General features: G+C 42.2%; 1 protein-coding gene across 3 annotated transcripts in view; it reads right to left on the bottom strand.

Annotated features, from left to right (window-relative positions):
• jag2b (jagged canonical Notch ligand 2b) overlaps positions 1-21301 on the bottom strand; it is a 182872-nt gene that overhangs the window by 134907 nt on the left and 26664 nt on the right. The window lies entirely within an intron of this gene.

Below are 21301 nucleotides of genomic sequence, written 5' to 3'. Positions count from 1 at the left end.
AGCTCACCAAGTTTGTGCCAACAGATAACGTCTTTCGCCTCTACATAGTCCGTACCCCTCTATTCTCTACTTCTTTGAGTATCTGTCAAGAAGATCCTCTTAAATGTTGTTATTGCATCTGCTTCTGCCACCTTCTCTGGCAGCGCATTCTAAGCACTACCCTCTTTAAAAAAACTTGCCTCTCACCTCCATAGGTCCAAAGTCACCTGATGTCAATTCTTCCCAAGTCCACTCCATTTACCACACATCTCAAAATACTAGTGCACTAAACCCCAAAATATTATTTTCTACAGAAAAATCAGAACTAATTAACATGTAAATGAGACAATAGTGTCTGCTTTTATCATCTCTCTCAGGAGCCTGCACTATCAGACCTGACACACTGACTGAAACATTGAGACCACATTTTTGAACACACACACAGTAAAGGCTGTGTCCTCTGTTCCTGGAAAAGGTGAAACAACTGCTCATGGTCATTTTAGAATTCTAAAAACAGCAGCAAAGACATCACCTCTCAACCTTCTGAGTCTATCCCAGTGAGATCATGTTCAACTTAAAGAACAATGCGGGGTTCAGTGTCATTATGGTTGCCACTGGATTAGTAATCCAGAGGTCCAGGTGACAGGAGTTCTGACAGGTGGAGCTTTAAATTCAGTTGCTCAAATATATCAGAATAAAAAGCCACTTCAGTCATGGCGATTGTGAAGTTGCTCAAATGTCATAAAAACTAACAAAGTCCTTTAAGAAAGGAAATCTGCCATCCTTATCTGGCCTGGCCTACAAGTGGACCCAGACCCACAGAAACGTGATTAACTCTTAACTACCTCCGAACTAACCGAGTGAGGCAGACAGCCGTATTCAAGGTGCAACTCAACATCATTACTAAGGGCAAAAATTGCTGTCTTATTAATAATGCTCACCTCATGAGTAAGAAAAGCTTCTCCTAATCCAATCTTTTCATCACCTCATTTTGGATGCTTTATTCTATATTTCCATTTCAGAACGTGACTGTGCAATTGAGGCTAGCATTCCAGCGCAACACCAAAAGGAAGCTGCATGGTCAGAGGTGTCATCCTACAGATGAGGCATCAAACTGAAGCCCTCCTTATTTGAGCATCTTATATTTATAGAAAGAGAAGATCCCAGAAAACACTTGAGAGAGCATCAAGTTAAACCACTTTGCTGCCTTATCAATATTAAACAGAGATGTGGAGAGTCTGCAGAAGGATCTAGATAGGCTGGGCGAATGGGCCAGGAATGGCAAATGGAATTTAATGTTGGCAAGTGTGAGGTGGTCCACTTTGGTAGGAAGAATGGTAGGAAGGACTATTACTTACGGGGCGAAAAACTGCAGCAGGCGACGGTGCAGAGGGACCTTGGGGTCCTTGTGCATGAGTCGCAAAAACCCAGCTTGCAGGTGCAGCAGGTGGTCAGGAAGGCGAATGGGATGCTGGCCTTCATAGCGAGGGGGATTGAATATAAAAGTAGGGAGGTCTTGCTGCAGCTGTATAGGGCATTGGTGAGGCCGCAGCTGGAGTACTGTGTGCAGTTTTGGGCGCCGTACTTACACAAGGATATTTTGGCCTTGGAGGGAGTGCAGAGGAGGTTTACTAGGCTGATACCGGAGTTGAGGGGGTTGAGCTATGAGGAGAGGCTGAATAAACTAGGCTTGTACTCGTTAGAGTTTAGAAGAATGAGGGGAGATCTCATTGAGACGTATAAGATGATGAATGGGATGGATAGGATAGAGGTGGAGAGACTCTTCCCGCTCAAAAAAGACAGTAGGACTAGGGGGCACAGCCTCAAGATAAAAGGGAGGCGGTTTAGAACGGAGTTGAGGAGGAACTTCTTCACTCAAAGGGTGGTGAATCTCTGGAATTCTCTGCCCGTTGAAGTGGTGGAGGCTGCCTCGCTAAATATTTTTAAGAAGCGGGTTGATGGGTTCTTGATAAGAGAGGGGATTAAGGGTTATGGGGAGAGGGCGGGAAAGTGGAACTAAGCCACGACAGATCAGCCATGATCTTATTGAATGGCGGGGCAGGCTCGAAGGGCTAGATGGCCTACTCCTGCTCCTATTTCTTATGTTCTATGTTCTTATACTCATTTTAAAAGTTGTATCTGGCTTTGAGATTGTTTCAAAGGGAGTGCTATCTTTAATATTTGTCTTCATTATTAGTAAAAAAATTACAGAAGCATTGGAGAAGATTTACAAGAAGCACAAGTCTAATTCCTAAACTTAGAGGAGCAAGTTACATGGAAAGATTATGCTCAAGTCTTCAGGAAAGTTTATTTATAAGTCACATGTAAGGCTTACATTAACACCACAATGAGGTTACTGTGTAATTCCCCAAGTCGCCACACTCCGGCACCTGTTCAGGTCAATACACCCAACCAGCACGTCTTTTAGACTGTGGGAGGAAACCGGTGTACCCAGAGGAAACCTATACAGACACGGAGAATGTGCAGGCTCTGCACAGTGACCCAAGTTGAAATTCAAACTCAGGTCCCTGGCGCTGAGAGACAGCAGTGCTAACACTGTGCCATCCCCAGCAAAAACTCCTGCAAAAAGGAGGTTGAATGTGGAGATGAAAGCTTTCCAGGTTTGATGTCTGAAGAATTTAGATCCAAGAATCAGGACTCAAAAATAGAAGAATACAAAATTAGGAACTTCAAAAAGAAACTGGAAATTTTGGCAATAGGGTTGCAGAAGTGGGCATGAAGCAGTCAAATTACCAGAATGACTGAAATGGTTCAACTGGGAAGAAAACACTTACCTATACAACTGCCTCCAGTATCACATCAAGTTGATTCATAGCTGCTGTCTGGAGACACAATTGCATCAAACAGAAGGCCCACCAGCATATTTAAGGCAGGGAGGGGTGGGTAATAAATGCCAGCAACACCCACTTCAAGAATCTTTTTTGTTTTAAAGCATTAAATTTCTCTCCCTCAGCATAGTAATTAGTTTTAGCCTTAGTCGCCACCAATTTTCTTTCCTCGTACCCTGTCACTTTCTAACATTCTTCACTTACTTATCCCAGGCCTGGCTTTTTACACATCAATAGTGGGCTCACAAAAGAATCCCCCATGACAGCTGATGGAAGATGAATTCAATTAATAAATCTGGATCACAAAACTATCGTTATAAAAGCCCACTGGATTCACAATATCCCACACGCAGTCATGGCTATGTGTGACTCCAAACCCACAGCAATGTGGTTGACTCTTAACTGAAATAGCCTACTCAGTTCAAGACAATTAATTAGAGATGGGCAACAAACGATGCACTAGCCAACCATGTCCACACGTATGAAAGAATTTTCTAAAAACGTAAAATTTGCAGTGTGATTAACTAAACCTGAAAAAAAAATCAGAACATTACTCGAGTGCAAAGAATCGAATCATTTCACTAAATTGAAAGTTACTGAGAATATTACAACTCTAAAGGATTGCTGAAAAATCACATCAATTATACTAGTGCAAGTCTAAACACAACACTGGCTTGTAACTATGCCGCTCCTTCCTACAAACTGTGGTTTTACTTGGAATCATACCCCACATTAGCCATTTGCACTCCGCCGGACATCCTCTCTGCCAGAAGGGCTCCTCTGACTCTCCTCACTTTAAAAACGAACAGTCTTGATTTCCAACCCTTTAATGTTAGCGATCAGTTTGTAGTCACTTTCTGTATCATTTACAAGACTTGCTCTTCATAATAAAACCGCATTAACTTTGCTTGATTACATTAGAGAGAAAGTGTTTTGACAAATTGGGAGTTCTTTTTGAAGATGTAACAAGTAGGGTAGCTAAAAGGGAACAAGTAGATGCGATGTATTTGGATTTAGAGGTCATTCTCTTAGGTGCCACATAAACAAAAGATCATTGTGTTGAGGTAATAAATTGGCAAGGATAGAGGATTAGCTAACAGGAAAAATGTCAGGATAAATGGGTCATTTTCAGGTTAGCAAAAGTGACACAGGAATCAGTACTGGCACCTCAACTATAAAGGGAGAGAGCGATGTAACTAATTCTTCTAACAATACATAGACAAGTGGAAAAGTAAGCGATGAGGACTTAGTAAACTTCCCAAAGATGTTTAGGAATCAAGGTTTGGGGTGGCATGGAAAGATAGGCCAAATGGCTTCCTTCAGTGCTATAACTTCTCTACGGGAGGAATGTAAAACAATCACCAAGTAAACAGTGCTGGGAAAAACCATTAGACCCAAAGGCTGACAAGTCCCCAGGGCCTGCTAGCCTGCATCTTATGATCTAAGAGAGGCTGCAGAGATAGAAGAGGCAACAGTTACAATTTTCCAAAATTCTTTAGATTCTGGAAGAGTTCCAACAAAAAAAGTAGCAAATGTAATACCTCAAGTCAAGAAATGAGAGACAGAGCAGGAAACTAAAGGCCTAACTTCTGCCATAGGGAAACTGCTAAAATCCATTATTAAGGAGGTTATAGCAGGAAACTCAGAATGACAATGAGATCAATGTAAATATGGTTTTAAGAAAGGGAAATTGTGTTTAACTCATTTGTTGGACCTTTTTGAGAAAGTAATAAGCAACATGGATAAAGGTGAACCTGTAGACATGGGGCACTTTGATATGATGCCACAAAGTTACTACGGGATTAACATATTAGCACAGGTAAAGGACTGGCTAGCTAACAGGATATGGAGATACTGGCGTTGGACTACCCTACTTGTTAAAATTGAGTGTGTGTCTTTATATGCCCTGTTTGTGAACAGCACTCCCACTTACCTGACGAAGGAGCAGCACTCCAAAAGCTTTTGCTACCAAATAACCTGTTGGACTTTAACCTGTAGCTAACAGGAAGCAGAGAGTCAGGACAAATGGGTTCTTTTCAGAGTGGCAGGCTGTAACTTATGAAGTGCTACAAGGATCAGTGCTGGGGCCTCAACTATTTCCAATTATGATCCCAGCTGATATTACGACTGGGTAAGTCAGGTCCCAGGGTAGAAACCCAGATTGATAGATCCAAACTTTTGTTTTTTTGTTTAGGAAAGTGGAAGACGGACATTGAACAGTTAAGACACCGGGGCCAATTTACTTTTAACAAAAAGAATAAAACATTTATTAAGCAAATACTACATTACACAACTTCTTCACCCCAACTACACTATTACAGACATATACAGATTTATAAGCATAACAACAAAATTTATCTTATTCTTCAATGTGCTCAGCAAGTACACAGTCCATGTAAATCAGTAGGCGAAATATGGCCAGACACCCCACACTTGGAATCAAGAGGCAGATGGCATTCCACTAAATAAAACTTCCAAGGATCTCTCTTTATTTCCCCCCAGAAGTTTGTCACACTGAGCCAACTGTTCCTGGTGGAACTGTTTTGCATGCGAGGCTTTCTGTTCTCCGCTCTCAACATCACTGCTTCACAGACCCTGCGTAAAGAATCACCAACCTTTGGTCTCCTTGGATCTCTGCTTCTCACAAATCCACGTTATTCCAGGTCTGCATTTGCAGCCTGTCATGTTAATTTGGAACCTTGGTTCTTCACTCCTAACTTTGATTATCAGTGTCTTTTTCAGATTCCACTCATCGGCAGCCAAATCTTATGGCCCTGTCAATGTCAATGGGTTTCCCATTGAACGCACCCCTCGCCATCGGGAAACCTGTGTTGGGAGTGCACAGTCAGCAAACAGGACCATAAAATCCCACCAGCATGAATGGCAGCAAGATTTTGGTGTAGGTAAATGCCAGTCTACCTTCTAAGTGTGTCTGATCAGACAGTGCAAGGAGAGTTTTACTCTGTATTTAGCCTCTCTACCTGCCCTGGGAGCGTTTGATATTGTCACTAAACTCCATTTGTCACATTGGATATTTATACTGCACAAAGTGAAGAGTGGCGAAGCTTTTAATTGTTGCTGATTGACTATAAACATATATGATGCCCTTGGCACAATTCACATGAACAATCAGGATCTCCACACAAGATGGAGGAACACAAGCCAGAGTTAAACCAGACTGACAGAAATTAGGCATGCTTTGGTCCATCAAGTTACTGAAGAATCTGCTAAACATGTATTAGCAATCTCGGTCAAAGATACTACAACATCGTTTTCAAACTCTGTAGAAACAACCTGCCAAACATTAATGAATAATCAAAGCACAAGTGAAGAGAGACAAGATGCCATTTGAAAGTTTAGTGAAGCTTGGCCACAGAGCTCAGTATTAGATTCCCTGTCTGTCTGGAGATGCCCAGCAAGGTGGGAATGGTGAGGATCTGCTCCTGTTGTGGCTCATGACCCTAACCATTAACTTCTGTTGGAAAATGCACATCTGCACACTAGATGAGAAGAGGATTGGGATCATGGTATAACCGGCCTTCCACAATCTATTAAACCTGTGTCTGGTCTTCCGCACAAAAGGGATGATGTACTTCCTAGAATGTTACCCGTGTCCTACCTTAAGGGAATTAAGTAAAAAAAAATTGAAAGTTATTTTTCCCTCCAAAAACAATTAACACTGGACACATTTTTCCATATTTCACTGTCTCCTCACAAATTACTTAAGACTTAGCTCGGCTATTAATTTGTTAAGTAGCTTTGTGCAGTAAAAGACAGGGCTCCTCTGCCTATGAAACTCCATTAACTACTGCAAGATTCAGTTTGATGCCATTAGACTGGAGCCTGCCAGGCACATGAACTAATATTACAATCTCAATCTGAAGCCTCCGGGGACAACATCAAATCATGAGCTTGGAGAGGCCATCAGATCATTTACTCACCGACTGGAGATTTGGAATTGATATGATTCAGCAGACACAAGGGGAAAAGATGAGAAGCAACAACACACCTTGTTGCCTCATTGAGACAATAGGGACATGTTGCAGGAGATCACTTCTCAGCCTTTTGGCTAAGATCAAGCCTAAGGGAGGGTGCAAGGCCTTGTGTCAGCTTGAATCATGTTTGTCTCTCTTATGGGGACCTTGAATTGAATCGGACTATTGGCTAAGTTTAAAAATGGAGTAAAAATATTAAAGGGATACCGGAATGATTAAAGGGGGTGGATTCAAGCTACTTCCAGCAGTCCAAATGTGTGTTTCACCAACTTCCTTATCCAAGGTACAAAAACAGGTCACTCAGATCCTGAACAATTCTGTAGCCTCCACAGACTTATTGTTGTAAATGAGGGCGTCGACAATGAATGGAACAATTTGGCCTCCAAACATTGTCAACAATACTTGACAATGTGCCATGGTCAAGGTTTACAAGTTCCGTTATTCTACATGACAAGGCAGCTTTTAAATAAAATAATATAGAATGGGATAGATTGATCCAGCTGGTGCTATGGAATGACACTAAGCTGATTACTCATTACAAACTGGTCTTCAATGAAAAGTAAACGCCCTACAGGTGATCTCTAAAATAGAGCCATAGAGATTTACAGCATGGAAACAGGCCCCTCAGCCCAACTTGTCCACGTCTCTTTTTTTCTTTAAAATCACTAAGCTAGTTCCAATTGTCCATGTTTGGTCCATATCCCTCTATACCCATCTTACACATGTAACTGGGTACAAAATCATAAAATCATCAAATGCAGAAGGAAGCCATCCAGCCTGCACTCACTCTGACAGAGCACCTTTACCCAGGTCCATTCCCTGTCCTGTACCTGAAACCCCACTCATTTTATCCTGCTAGTCCTCCAACCTACACGTCTTTGGACACTAAAGGGGAATTTAGCACGGCCAAACCATCGAACCTACACATCTATGCACTGGACAATCCCTAAAGAATACTTCAAGAATCTGGTCTCAGCTAAAACCAAAGCAAGACTTTGAACAGCAACATTTGAATTGATTCATTTCTAGTTCTCCGCCACTGCTAATTCTATCAAATTCTACAATTTAATCTCCCTCCCTCATCCAGACAAAATAGGTCTCAACTAAGATCAAATAACATCTGACCTCCAGTGAGTCTCTGTCAAGAGAATAATGTCTTTGTGTAGTAGCATTCAATGCCTACATTTCAAGGATCGGGGCAGCTCTGGTGGTCATAACGTGCCATTAGTCAATCACAAGGAAGCACATACACGTACCCCCTCACCTCTTCGATTAAAAAACTAGATAGTAGCTTTCAAAATGGAACTGGATAAGGGAGTAAAAATACAGGGTTATGGGGAAAGAGCAGAGGAGTGAGACTACTTGGATAGTGCCAACAAAATGTCAGCACAGGAATGAAGGGCTATTTCTCTATTGATTGAGAACAAACTCCTAACCATCATTGAGTCATAGAGGGGAAAGGAGACTCATTAAGAATGCGGGGGCATAACCTTGGAGCAGGGCCATTCAGGGGTGACGTCGAAAAGCGCTCCTACTAGGTTGCAGCTAACAGGGCTGAAGTCCAGAGCTGAAAAAAATTACTACTTCGGTAACAATCACCAGCTCCCAAAGTCCCATCGAAATAAAAACAGAAAAACGCTGGAAAATCTCAACAGATCTGACGGCATGTGGCGCTCTGATAAAGGGTCGTCCAGACTCGAAATGTTGGCTCTATTCTCTCCCCACAGGTGCTGTCAGACCTGCTGAGATTTTCCAGCTTTATTCTGTTTCAGATCCCAGTAGTATTGTGTGTTTATCCCACAGAAATAAATTCCTTCCAATTATTGTCCTAATCACAAAGTCAAAAAAATTACAAATGAAATTTACCTAGCCTTACTTGATATTGGCCATGGATTCCCAGAAACAAATGCAGCAGGCAGTAGGAATGGCAAAATTAGCCTCAATGCCCCTTCCTTAATGTGGAAAAGGGGAGGGCAGGAAGAGGAAAAAAGGGCTCACGGTCAGCATCCACTGGAAGCTGTAGATCTTGGGAGAGATCTCAACTGAGCCCTGCAACAATGCCCAACTTAAACAGCCTGACAACATTCACTAAAGCTCTGATGTGACACAATGACTAGTTGAATGAAATTGTGCAGCAGGTTCCAACCATCAGGCCCCTCTACACTCCTAATGATCATGCCCACAACTGGTGACTTTACCTTCAGTTGCATAAGCTCCAAGTTTAAAATTTCCATTCCTGAACATCACCTTCTTCATTACACTCATTAAGATCTATTTCTTTGTCCAAACATTAGGTCATCAATCTCAATACATGTGGCTATGTCAGCTTATGTTGAATTTATCCTGTGAAAATGCTGGGGATGCTTTACTACATTTAAAGATAGAATATCAGAATCATAGAAATGTTACAATGCAGAAGGAGGCCATTTAGCCCATCATGTCTGTGCTGGCCATAAGAGAAAAAGAAACTAGCTGCTCATCTTAATCATATTTTCCAGCACCTGGTCCGTAGCCTTGCAGGTTGCAGCATCTCAGATGCAGATGCCAGCACCTTTTAAATGGACTGAACTCGAGACTTGATTCTACTGACAATCAAAACAAATTTTATTTAACAACAAATGAACTAACTTAGCTTCAACAGTCAAACAAGACAAAATGAAAGGAAACAATTCCAACTTCTATCACTGTCAGTTCCAATTAAGTAATGTTCTCTTATAGACTCAACTCACATTTTAAACATGTTAGCAAAACACTGATATATTTGCTTTAACTTTTGAAAAGATCTCTCCAGGACTATTAGGAGAGAGGGCCTCCAGACCTCTGCCCTGAACCACCTCCACTCAGCAACTGCCCTTTGTTTAAAAATGAAAATGAAACTGATTTTTGCAACATGCCAACTCCTCCCATCAACCCAATATCACATGATTTGGTCCCTGTATATCTAATGTACCTTATTACTTTAATAAAAAAGCCTCATTAAGCCTTCTTCTGAATAATCACTTACATGGCTAAAATGGATAATTATCTTGCTCTCAGTATCTGCTAAACTCCTTCCAGACAAACTACCTGCAACAAAACTGCTCTTAAAGCAGTCCCCCACACCTTAAATACAATAGCATAGTATCATCACAATATGCCTTGCCCATCTGTCATGCCAGCTTTAAATGCTTGTGGACATGCACTCCACGGTTTCACTTTCTCAACCCCTCTCAAGATCTTCCCTTTGACGCTATGGATGCAACTATTATCCAAGAGACTGGACAGAAAACTTAGGAATTTCAATTTCTAGGCCTTAACCAGAATTAGCATGACTCCTCATCCACAAGAAATGCTTAATAAGAACACAAAAGCACAACACAACAGATGCCAAAACGAAATCAGAAAACGCTGGAAACACTCGGTAAGTCAGGCAGCTTTTGTGGAGGGAAAAGCAGAGTTAACTGAAAAATTTTAGTTCTGATGAAAGATCACAGACCTGAAATGTTAATTGTTCCTCTCCACAGATGTTGCCTGGCTTGCTGAATATTTCCAGCCTTAATTGCCAGTAAGATATTCTCTCCAAATACAAACTACAGCTTTCATGATAGCTCAGTGAAGGCTGCCTTCAACAAACCAGCTTTAACTTCACCGTAGGAGAGATTGGGTCAACTGGGGTTGCTCTCCTTGGAAAGACAGAGGATGAGAGGCAACCTAATAGAGGTGTATAAAATTATGAAGGGCACAGATAGGGTGAACAGTGGGAAGCTTTTTCCCAGGTCGGAGGTGACGAACACAAGCAGTCACAAGTTCAAGGTGAGGGGGGTAAGGTTCAACACATATCAGGGGAACGTATTTTACACAGAGGGTGGTGGGGGCCTGGAATGCACTGCCAAGCAAGGTGGTTGAGGTGGGCACGCTAGGATCATTTAAGATTTATCTAGATAGCCACATGAACAGACTGGGAATAGAGGGAAACAAACGAATAGTGTAATTGGGCTCATGAGTGGCGCAGGCTTGGAGGGCCGAAGGGCCTGTTCCTGTGCTGTAGTGTTCTTTGTTCTTTTTGTAACTTAACAAATCTTTGGAAATTATTCTTCAAATTTGAATGCTTCACTTAAAAGCTGGTCAAGATAAAAACAATTCTTCCAATTTGAACAAATTTCAGCAGCACATAAATTCAGCGCAAGTGTAAAGCTCTCAGAACGTAGTTAAAACTCAAATGGGTAACTTGTGTCACAAATGCTGTATCAAAAGACAGAGCCTAGACTAAACTTTGGCAGGTCTGAGCTTACTTGGCCTCATGCAATATAAATTTTAAACTTTTTATGGCAATTCAAGCAACAAACATTCACTCAGCCACTACACCACTGAGTCTTGCCTAGTTAAATCAGTGAGGTGAACTTTGCAGGCACCCAGGTTCAAATCACAGTTGTGCCACATTGGCTGATCGTTCAAATGGCAGCAAGGGCATTACAATTGGGCTCAATATTTGGGACTTGATACTCCTTTATAAACAGCACGCTACAGCTATGGTACATATCTACAAGAATGCACTGCAGAAGCTCAAAGTTACCTCAACACCACCACCTTCCTGGAAATGTCTGCTACTGAAGACTAAATGAAGAACAAAAGAAGGGTGCTAGCAGTTGTATATTGGGAGACAGTCAAGTCCACTCTGCTTTCAGGTCCCACTATGTCCAGTATGATCTGTTCTTGTTGGGTGAGATCTAAAATGAAGTAATTCTAGTCAGTTTCCCCCAGTTATGCACCCATTTGTTCTGTCAGCAAATTGGTGATGCTAATATCAAAGGCTTAAAAGCTCAGAAAAGTAAAAGTAACGGTCAAACGGCTATTCTACTTTCCAGCTATTAACTGTGTAAATAACCATATATCGTTGCATGTGGAACACTTGGTTTATACAGGCAAATCATCTAAATCTTGGAGAGACATTGAAACTTTTCATCTTGAATTCATCAGGACAAATACAAGAATGTCAAATTTCAAATGACCACAATTTATATTGCAGGCGAAAAGGGGTTGATTGGTTGTCAAGTTGACCCTGGTTCACCAGGAGAGAAAAAAAAACAAGTCATTATAGGCACCAAGCTTCCTGGTCATTTTAAAAAGGTGCAGGGTTGAATATATTTCTTTTGTTTGCAGAGAAAGGTCCCTGTGTATGTCACTTCTAGCAAGCATAACTGAGTCATGCACGAGCTCAATTGAGCATATTAGAACTGGTTGCTAGTGTAACCATTAGTGCATTCAGGATTGTTCAGCCATCCAATCACAGAATCACATCTAACAGCAGAGATTGTGTTTTGAGACAAAGTCCTACAACTGCCATAATTTGCTATGGCAAATTAGCTCTTTCAAACAACCAGCACAGACATGACAAAACGAATGGCCTCCTGTGCTATATCATTAACGTAAGGGCAAGAGCAACAATATCACGGGAACACAATCCTCCCTTGGGCATAAGGTACAATTTCATTGTTCAAAATCCAGGAATTTCCTATCTTAACTGACAGATATATCATCACCACAGGATTGCAGTGGCTCAAGGTGAAGCTCCACCATCTTCTTTAAACTACAGATGGGCAGTACATATATCATTCCAAGTTTTGCCCTTATTCAAAGAACAAAGCCAGGATCTTGAAAAAATTGAGTCTGAGCTAAAACTTCTGATGCCTCATGGAAAGCAACATCTATAGACACCTATAAGGATAGTGGAAGCAGAGACATCAAATGATTTACAAAGGAAACTGGATGGGCACTTGAGAATTAAACTTGCAGTGCCCAAAGGTTTAGAATAGGAAAATGGGGCTGACTGGACTGCTCTAGAGGACCAGCATTGACTCATTAGGCAGAAATGCACCATGGTGACTTGATGAATGTGGATCTCATTACTGTGCAAATTGATGGGACACATTTAAAAGGAGACTAGATCAATCCACAGGGGAACAAGAACTAGAAGACTTTGCTAAATCGGGTGAGACGTAGTAGGGTGTGGGATGAGGCTCGTGCTGAAGGCTGAATGATCTGCTGCTGTGCTTGAAATACTTTGTAACGCCATGCTGCATGTATTCCAGTTCTATGAAAGATTCACAACTGCATTATTTTGGCAAAAACGCAAAATTGTAGAAGCGTAAGGGGAGACAAGCAGCCTGGTGGCCACTATGTCCTCTCAGTAGTAAACTCAAAAGGCAGCTCCACAAGGCATTCTACTTCTGTACCTTTCAACAGTTTATTCTGAACTCGAGGTTCAAAATTAGATTAGCAGAGAGCTGAAATTGGCAGTCTGATCCCTCCCAGATGGAAACTCAACAGCTGCATAATGCAAGAAAGCAATGATGGGAAAAGGAGAGGTGGAGTTTTTAAAACGTTAAAGCACTTCCAAATTACGTTGTGTATTGAAATCTTTCCTCTTTTGATTGCACTTTTCCAGAAATTTGTGGTATTTGCATCCCAGCAGTCACTCTCCAAAATTCTTGGCTTCAGGTTTGAATTTAAATCTCACAGATAGCAGAAATCCGGAAGAAAATAGTCTTCTGTACATCAAAGGACCCAGGTACCACACAGGTGACAGCCTTGGTTCAGTGGTTAGCAAACATACCTGCATCAAAACAGCAGTGATTCAAAACTCACTGCAAACATTTCAGCAACAGATTGAGAAGCCTGACATTGGTGGTGGAGAAAATGCTGGAGTCAATTATTAAGGATGCAATAACTGAGCATTTGGAAAGTGGTGACAGGATCGGTCCAAGTCAGCCTGGATTCACTAAAGGGAAATCATGCTTGACAAATCTTCTGGAATTTTGAGGATGTGACCAGTAGAGTGGACAAGGATGAACCAGTGGATGTTGTCTATCTGGATTTTCAAAAGGCTTTTGACAAGATCCCACGAGATTAGTGAGCAATATCAAAGCTCATGTATTGGGGGTAATGTACTGATGTGGATAGAGAAATGGTTGGCAAACAGGAAGCAGAGAGTGGAAATAAATCGGTCTTTTTCAGAGTGGCAGGCAATGAATAGTGGGGAACACAGGGTTCAATGCTGTGGCCCCAACTGTTCACAATATACATTCACGATTTGGACGAAGGAATCAAATGCAATATCTCCAATATTTGCAGATGACACTGAGCTGGGTGGCAGTATGTGCTGTGAAGAGGATGCCAAGAGACTGCAGGGTAACTTGGGACAGGCTGGCTGAGTGGGCAAATACAATATAATGTGGATCAATGTGAGGTTGTCCAATTTGGTGGTAAAAACAGGATGCAAGTTATCTGAATGATGACAGTTTAGGAAAAGGGGAAGTACAACATGACCTGGATGCCATGGCAGAAAGTAGTTGAAAGGTGGCATGCAGGTACAGCAGGCAGTGAGGAAATGGTATGCTGGCCTTCATACCAAGAGGATTTGAATATGGGGGTAAAGATGTCTTTCTGCAGTTAAACAGGGTCTTGGTGAGACCACACCCTGAACTGTGTGCAGTTTTGGTGTCCTAATCTGAAGGACATTCTTACTATTGAGGGAGTACTGTGAAGGTTCACCAGACTGATTCCTGGAATGGCAGGACTGACATATGAAGAGAGACTGGATCAACTGAGCTTGTACTCACTGGAATTTATAAGAATGACATGGGATTTCATATCCTGATGGGACTGGACAGGCTAGATGCAAGAAGACTGTTTCCAGTGTTGGGGAAGTCCAGAACTAGGGGTTGTAGTCTATGAATAAGGGGTAAGCCATTCAGGACTGAGATGAGGAAGAACTTCTTCACCCAGAGTTGTGAACCAAAAGCTGTTGGCGCTAGTTCATTAAATATGTTGAATACAGAGCTGGATGGGGCCTTTGTGGCTAAAGAGATCAAGAGGTATAGAGAGAAAGTGGGAGTGGGATACTGAAAGTGCATGATCAATCATGTTCATATTGAATGGTGGAGCAGGCTCGAAGGGCCAAATGGCCTACTCCTGCACCTCTTTTCTGCGTTTCTATGAGAATGACACACTCAGGTGTATGTAAAAAGTAGTAAAAAGTCTGACAACACCAGGTTTTAGTCCAACCGATTTATTTGATAATAGACTCACAACAAATCAGTTGGACTAAAACCTGGTGTTGTCAGACTTTTTACTGTGTTTACGCCAGTCCAATGCCAGCATACCCACATCATTATGTAAAAAGTGCCATAACATTGAAAGTGCTATGTTTTAGGTAATCTGTTACTCTCAGGTAGATGCCAAAGTTTTATAGCAAAGCAGTTCCAGTACAGCCACATCACTGGCACCTACCCAGCAATGTGGGAAATTGCCCAGGAATGTCCTGTACACAAAAATCAGGACAAATCCAACCTGGCCAACTACTGCCTCATCAGTCTAATCTTGATCATTAATAAAGTGATAGAAGTGGGTTATTATCAGTGCTATCAAGCTGCACTTACTTAGCAGTAACCTACTCACTGACCCGCCTTTTGGGTTCCACCAGGCTCACTCAGCTCCTGATTTCAATACAGCCTTGGTTCAAACATGCGCTAGAAGAGTTGAGCTTCAGAGGTGTGGAAAGAGTCACTGCCCTTGACATCAAGGTAGCAGAATGGACTGCTGTAGCTCAAGGCAGCAGCTCATCACCACCTTCTTAAGGGCAACTAGAGATGGGTAATAAACACTGGCTTTGCTGACATCAAAAATGAAATTTTAAAAATAATACGGTGAACAGAACTGCATGGCAAACTCAAGTCTAGTCTATCCACGGTTGAATACAGATTGAGCATAACGCCATGAATCTTCAATGACTTCCCTCTAGAAAAAGCTTGGTTTGCCTTCTTAAAAAAGTTAATTCTATCTATACAGTTCTATAATCATTCAATAAAAATCCAAGCTCTTGTGCCCTTTCTTACTTGCACTTACTCCACTTTAGGCCAAGTGCTTGATATCTTTAAATACGATGGGATTTTGCTTCAGAAATCAGCAAGTGCCAAATGTAACCTTATAGCGTAGGGGGGGAGCCAGACTTCTGGTTTTAATGGGCAGCCTGAGCTTCATGAGACACATATAAGTTTCACTCCATGCTCCCTAAATCTGCACGTCTCATATTGCTGATACCAACAGGTCTCGGCATTTAGAATCAAGGGTGTATCCACCATTGGCAGTAGTATCAAAAAGAAAAGCCCTTTTCAAATTTCCAAGCCCAGAAAGTGTATAGAGGGCAGGCCAGGCCAGCAGGGAAGGAGCACAGAGTTGCTTGGATTCCTAGAAACCACAAGAACTTTCATTTCTAATATGCTTCTCATCACCACAGAATGTCCCAAAGCACATTCCCCAGCCAATGGAGGACTTCTGGAGTATTGTCACTGGTATAATAAAGGGGAACCACCTGGATGGCAGCTCATCATAACCACCAAAAGCAAATAGAGATGGGCAATAAATGTTGGCTGAATCAGCCACAGCCAAATCCTGCAAATGAAAAAAGCAATGAATGCAAACCTAGCAAGCTCCCACAAACATGTGACAACGATCAGAGAATTTATTTCAATAATGTTGGGTGAGGGATAAATAATGGCCAGAAATCTGGAGGAACAACTCCATTCTGCTTCAAAATAGAGCCAAGTGATCTATTTTCACACGAGGGGGCAGACTTGGTTTAACATCTCATCTGAAAGACAGCACGTTGAACAGTGCTGCACTCCCTCAGTCGTGCACTGAGTGTGTCAGTAAGGATTACGTGCTTGAATCTGGAAACAATATTCTTATTCAGAAGCGACAGCATTACATAGAACCATGGCAAGTATTCTAGCAAGATTGTCAGAGGATGATGGACTGAAGAGGTCACATCGTCCACCATTCAGAATATGGAGATCCTTTCTACAATGCCCAATTTGGTCATGAAAACCTTTCAGAGATTTCACTGGACTCCTCTAACCAGAAACCGATATAGGAATTGATCCTCTTCTACCAATAGCTTCACCATTTCACAATTATCAAACAAGACCAAATAACAAAACCAATTCAGCAACACTCATACATAGACATAGAATCCTACAGTGCAGGACGCCATTCAGCCTATTGAATCTGCACCAACCACAATCCCACCCAGGCCCCATCCTCATAATCCCATGCATTTACCCTAGCTAGTCCCCCTGACATTAAGGGGCAATTTAGCATGACCAATCCACCTGACCCGCACATCTTTCAACAGTGGGAGGAAACCAGAGCACCTGGAGGAAAACCACGCAGGCATGGGGAGAACACACAAACTCTGCACAGACAGTGACCCAAACTGAGAATCGAACCCAGGTCCCTGGTGCTGAGGCAACTGTGCTAACCACCGTGCCTCCCAGTCAACAGGTTCAGAACAAGGAATTACTAGACTCGTATTTGAATTGCAGCAGTTTTGTAACATCTATCTTTAAGAACATAAGAAATAGGAGGAGTAGGCCACCTAGCCCTTCAAGCCTGCCCTGCCATTCAATAAGATCGTGGCTGATCTGAAGTGGCTCAGTTCCACTTACCTGCTTTCTCCCCACAATCCTTAATTCCCCTGCCTACCAAAAACCTATCTATCCATGTCTTAAATATATTTAGTGAGGTAGCCCCCACCACTTCAACGGGCAGAGAATTCCAGAGATTCACCACCCTTTGAGTGAAGAAGTTCCTCCTCAACTCCAATCTAAACTGCCCCCACCCATCGTGAGGCTGTGCCCTCTTGTCCTTTGAGTGGGAAGAATCTCTCTACCGCTACCCTATCCATCCCCTTCATAATCTTATACGTCTCTATAAGATCCCCCCTCATCCTTCTAAACTCCAACGAGTACAGACCCAGTCTATTTAGTCTCTCTCCACTATCAGCCTAGTGAACCTCCTCTGCACTCCCTCCAAGGCCAAAATATCCTTGCGCAAGTGCGGCGACCAAAACTGCACGCAGTACTCCAGCTGCGGCCTCACCAGTGCCCTGTACAGTTGCAGCAAGACCTCTGCTTTTATATTCTATTCCCCTTGCTATAAAAGCCAGCATCCCATTCGCCTTTTGATCACCTGCTGCACCTGCAGACTGGGTTTCTGCGACTCATGCACAAGGACCCCCAGGTCCCTCTGCACCGTAGCATGCTGCAGCTTTTCACCCTTTAAATAGTAATCCCTCCTATTATTATTCCTGCCAAAGTGGTTAACCTCACACTTGCTAACATTGCACTCCATCTACCAGGTCCTCGCCCACTCGCTCAGCCTATCTAGATCCCTCTGCAGACTTTCCACACCCTCCGCACAATTTGCTTTTCCACTCATCTTTGTGTCATCAGCAAATTTCGACATCCTACACTCAGCCCCCTCCTCCAGATCATCTATATAATGGTAAAGAGCTGAGGAACCAGCACCGATCCCTGCGGCACTCCACTAGTTACCAACCGCCAATCTGAATAGCACCCATTACGATTCGACACAAGCAACACAATTCAGTACAAGCATTTACCGCAAATATGGAGATAGAATAAATGTTTTACAAAGCCACTGGTTAAAATGCCAAATAACAATCAGAATTTCAGAGGCCATTGCCATTCACAGAGCCCACCAATTGTCTTCAAATTAACACCTGGTTTTAAAAAGTCCGTGTTAAAAAATGATGAGGAGTTTGACAGCTTCTGCCCATTTCTTTTACTTCAATCAGAAGGGGGTCAGTATCCAGAGAACTTAATTACAAACAGAAGGGGCGATAAAGGAGAGTGTTCTTTTTATGCAGTGTTCTAGTCTGGAATGCACTACCTTAAAAGGGTAGAAGCAGATTCAATAGTAACTTTCAAAATGGAATTGAGTAAATATTTGAAAAAGGAATGATTTTCAGGGCTATGAGGAGATGCCAGCGTTGGACTAGGGTAAACACAGTAAGAAGTCTGACAACACCAGGTTTAAGTCCAACTGATATATTTGATAGTAAACGCAAGCTTTCGAGGTTTTCCTCTTCATCAGGTGAATGCTGTTATATGCTCTGAGTCCAGTACTCTCCATTCACCTGACGAAGAGGGAAACCTCGAAAGCTTGTGAGTTTTCTATCAAATAAATCAGTTGGACTTAAACCTGGTGTTGTCAGACTTCTTACTATGGGGCAAAAGCCAGGGAGTGGGATTAGTTGGACTTCTTTCAAAGAGCTAGCACTGAAACAATGGTTCGAATGGCCTCCTTCTCTGCTTTAAGGTTCTACGATCAAAGCACAGACTGGACCTGAACACTTGCCATTACGCTGCCCTGCAAGATTTTGATAAAAGCAGCTCTTTTCTTCAACCAGTTGACAAATTTAAAATGTAGACGGGTTCAATCTGTTACTTGCCTCTCAGGATCATCATCATTTTACACAAGCCTCACTTTCATCTCTCTTTTTTGCTCCAGTTCCCCCGCCCAAGCACAGAATAATTACTAATAGCAGCTGACCACTCAACCAGCACAACAAAGTTTTGAAAGAACAAGTCTAGACTTGGTGTCAGGGCACTTAGCAATAGGAAAGGTGACCCACCAGAGCAAAGGCCAAAGCTTTGAAAAAAAGATCAAAACAAAAAGTCCTAAGGCGCCTTTGTTTTGTTAAACAGCTCTGAAGGACATCATTGCACATTTTGCATCCACTAAGACCCTGGATTGCCATTGTGGACAGTTGTAATGGTATAGTCCTGTCCATCCACATTTTAGTTCTGACCAACGCAGAACCTCAATTCACTGAAGGACATCAATAAATTAATATATTGTCCCAATTAATTTTGTTTCCCTTCCTCCTTCAATATCACCTGTAAAAAGTGTTAAAAAGTATTGCATTTCTATAGCACCTTTCATGGTCACAGGACATCCCCGAAGTTTTACAAGCAATGCAAAAAATGCAGGAAATGTGGCAGTCCACGTGCACACAAGACCCACAAAGTGAAGACAATCAGATAATCGGTTGGTTGAGGCATAAATATTGACCAGGACATCAGATAGTCCTCTTGCTTTTTAAACTGGTGCCTCGACACCTCTGTTCTACATTCACCAGAGGGACCATTAGGGCCTCATTTTCTCTCATCATCTGAGAAACAGCAGTTGACAGCACAGCACTCTCCAAGTACTGCACTGCTCAAGCCCCTGGAATGAAAATTGACCCCACAAGCTTCTGAAGAAATCTCCTTACACCCACCAGCACCACAGACGGTTCAGTATGCAGTCCCTCAGTACATTGCTAAATATGCCCCAAGTGCTTCATATACTATTTATTACTTTGAGTGGTGACCTACATCTAGCAAGATCCCAAAAACGGCAACAATATGTTAATCTGTTTTTGCTGATGTTGAAGGGAAGAATACTGGCCCAAGATACCTTTGAGAACTCCCCCTTCTCCACAAATACTGCAAGAGGATATTGAACATCAAACTGAAGCACAAGGCAAGCTCAGTTCTGGAGTGGGACTCGAACCTACAGATTCCTGACTTAAGCACTACTAAACAGAGCCAAACAGACCTTCAAGCCAGGGCAAAACAACAAAAATTTCACCCAATTATGAAAGTTTGTCTTTGATACAGACTGTGTACTGTACGTCAGTACAGGAGAGCACATTGTACAGTGGGGTACACTGGCTGAGCCAAGTGTAACAGTACAGCTTGTGCTTTTGCCCCTTGTATGCTAATGCTCTCATTTGGTTTTTGACATTTTATTTGGCCATCAAGAGAGGATAATCGGCCACAACAGAAGCTTTGTTCTTAAACTTAAAATAAAAATACAATATTCTCTCCAAATAAATAGCAAGTAAAGTCTTGTCTGAAAATTTGCCATTTAATGTTACCTATTACTGACACCTTGAGTTCATGCAAAAAACAGAAAAGGTCTGTTTAGATAAATGGTTAACAGCTCTCCCATCTGACCTACATGCTGCAAGAAGGGAAATTTACCTTGGAGTAAATAAGCTTCAGCTGAGGAAGAATTAAATTGAGATAAAGAAAATGAGCGATCGCGCAGCCATGATTTCCTGCCAAATTTTGAAAGGTAATCGGAATTGATCAATCTGAGCTATGTTCCTACGGTGCATGCTTGCCAGCAATCCAGAGTTATTGTTCCAGCCCTATCAGCTCATGGTCATCAGGACTGTAGCCCATTTGTAATATAAGCTTAATGGATGCAACCATTGTCGAACTGCACTTCCCCAAGGCCAGTGACTACATTCCAAAAAGTACCACATTGCTTGAAGTCTTGACAGACTCAAAGAAGATGTGCAGTGCAAGTCTGTCTTTCTTCTTTCACAGTAGGCCACAGGATTGGGTGGACTATACTGGTAAATGTGCAAAACCAGTTTCACAGATCCTCACACTTTGAATATCCCAAGGAAAATGCTAAACAAAGCTTATTGAAATCATCACCTATGATAAATACAGACTGGGAGCTCCTAAGTCATTATAAACCCACTCAAACATTATCAAACTCACTGGGGTCCTTGTCCAGTGCAGAGAACTTGTGCACCAAGGTCTCCTCATACAGAATGTTTATACGGAGGAGCACATA

The sequence above is a fragment of the Carcharhinus amblyrhynchos genome, chromosome 14, assembly GCF_965287045.1.
Source record: "Carcharhinus amblyrhynchos chromosome 14, sCarAmb.v2.hapA, whole genome shotgun sequence".
Lineage (NCBI taxonomy): Eukaryota > Metazoa > Chordata > Chondrichthyes > Carcharhiniformes > Carcharhinidae > Carcharhinus > Carcharhinus amblyrhynchos.
The sequence above is the reverse complement of the archived record's forward strand: the minus strand, read 5'-3'. Positions and strand labels throughout refer to the sequence as shown.